This window comes from Tupaia chinensis, unplaced genomic scaffold, assembly GCF_000334495.1.
Source record: "Tupaia chinensis unplaced genomic scaffold, TupChi_1.0 Scaffold000348_1, whole genome shotgun sequence".
Classification (NCBI taxonomy): domain Eukaryota; kingdom Metazoa; phylum Chordata; class Mammalia; order Scandentia; family Tupaiidae; genus Tupaia; species Tupaia belangeri.
The window spans coordinates 189,338-191,615 of record NW_006159842.1 but is presented as its reverse complement, the minus strand read 5'-3'; the positions used below and the strand labels follow the sequence as shown (position 1 = coordinate 191,615).

The window sequence follows — 2,278 nt, the reverse complement described above, 5'->3', positions numbered from 1 at the left end:
CGAGGGGCCCGTGCAAGGCCCGCCTCCCGCCGCCGCCTTGGCGCGGGGGCGGGGGTGTTGCGCAGGGCCCCGTAGGCCCGCGCAGGACCCGCCTCTGGTTGCAGCCTAAGCGTGGTGCACAGAGAGGCCGCGCAGGGCCCGAGGGGCCCGCGCAAGGCCCGCCTCCGGTCGCAGCCTAGGCGCGGGCCGGGAGAGGCCGCGCAGGGCCCAAGGGGCCCACGCAAAGCAATGATTTCCTCTTGTTGAACTTTTATTCCTAGGATAAATCCCATCTGGACATGGTAGATGATCGTTTTGACTTGCTAATGAATTCGTTTGCTAGTGCGGTCATGCCCCATATAAGATTTCAGTCAGCAATAGATTACGTATGCAATAACAGTTCCATACATTTATCCTGGAGCTGAAAAATTCCTATCACCTAGGGACATAGTCATTGTCATCCTGTCAAAGCACAACATATTAATCACAAATTTCTTTTTTTCCCTCAATTTTTATAAACTGTTGTTAATTTTCCTTATCAACCTTATTTGCACTTTGTATAAGTCTGTGAAGAGCAGACTTAAGACCACTCAGTGGTTGTTCCCACCCATTCAGTGGCCTGAGCAGTAGGGGCTGCAGACCAGTTTTCAGTGGCAGGCTGAGCACTCCAGTCTTCAGTAGGGAACTGCTGGCTGGGCATAGAGGGCACCTGCACACCTTCAGACCAGTCTGTGACCTCAGGCTGAGTAGCAGTAAACTCAGGAGCTGGAGCAGTCCAGTCACCCTGAAATTCCTCCTTGGTCACAGCCTTTTCAGCTGCAGCATGTTCCTCCTTTTCAATCTCTTCAGAATCTCCGTAGAAGTAGAGATCAGGCATGACCTCCCACGGGTGTTCACAGGAGATGGTGCTACACATGTGCATCACTTCCCTGGCCAGCATCTACCACATCAGACCCACTGAATGAACTCCCTTGTTGTTGCATGTGATGGCAATGTCCACATAGCACAGAGGAGAATCTGTGTTGCACAGGGCAATGGTAGATAGATTAATGTAAGATGCCTCTGTGAGAGGCTGGGGGGTGGGCCTGGGGTCAGGCACCACCAGAAGCCGTGGGCCCTCCGGGAAGGCTGCCTGGATCTGGTTAGTGAAGGTTCCAGGAGTGAAGCAACCATCAATAGGAGTGGCTCCAGTGGCAGCAGCAAACTTTAGCACAGCCCTCTGTCCAGTGTTTCTGGAAGATATGACACTGACATCAGCAGAGTTTTCAATGGCAACAATGGCACGAGTTGCCAGCAGAAGCTTCTCCCAGGTCCTCTTCAGATTTATGATGTAGATGCCGTCACTTTTCCTCTTGTAGATATACTACTCCATTTGGAAGTCAAGGTTGGTGCCACTTAAGTGGGTTCCTGCGGCAAGGAATTTGACGACATCCTCCTCCTTCCTCCACAGGACATCAAGGGTGCTGGACATCGTGAAAATTTCCCTTTAAGTTCCGACGGGAACCCAGAACAACTCCGTATGGACCCTTGGGCGGGTAGCGCAGAAAGGGTTAATTACATATTTCTGATGATGCTAGTGTAAACAAACCTGCAGCACTTTTTGTTATATGAAAGTATACCACACAAAATTATGCAATGCACATAATACTAATGATAATAAATGACCATGTTACTTGTTTATGTATTTATTACACTACATCATTATTTTAGAATGTACCTTCTACCTACTAAAAAATGATTGTAGGGAACCAGCAGTTAGCGTAATGGCTATGTCGCTGGACTCCCACGGAGTTGGCCGTGGTTCGTGTCCCGGAACCGGTGGCTTAAAACTCACACCGGGCGCGTGTGCGTGCGTGCCCAAGATCCCGAGAGGAGAATGGAGGAGAAGGGATTGTGGCGTGACCATCCCCCCTGGGGGGTGATTTCTCGCTTTCTGTCTCTATGTCTCTCTCTGTCTGTCTGGCGAGCGCATGCACCCTACAGTGAAAATCTCTCCAAAAAAAAAAAAAGATTGTAAAATAGGATGCTGTGTTATGTTGGCAGTAGTTTCATGCATTATGTGTTAATAATGATCTCGTCACTTTCTCTTGTACTTGATTTATCTCAGATTTTTTTTTTTTTTTGCTATAGGGAGTGTGCACTTGCCAGACAGACGCAGAAAGAGACAGAGAGACAGAAAGTGAGAAATCACCCCCGGTGGGCCCCCCCCCGGCCCTGCGTGGCAGCGCCTGTGTGGCCCCCCCCGAGCCTGCACGCCCCCACATCCCCCCGCCTGCGCAGCCCGGGCCCCGCGCCGCCT

The 2,278-nt window shown here is 50.9% G+C and overlaps 1 pseudogene; it reads right to left on the bottom strand.

Annotated features, from left to right (window-relative positions):
* Nucleotides 1-547: 547 nt before the first annotated feature.
* Nucleotides 548-1,595, bottom strand: LOC102483656 (40S ribosomal protein SA-like; annotated as a pseudogene).
* Nucleotides 1,596-2,278: the final 683 nt, after the last annotated feature.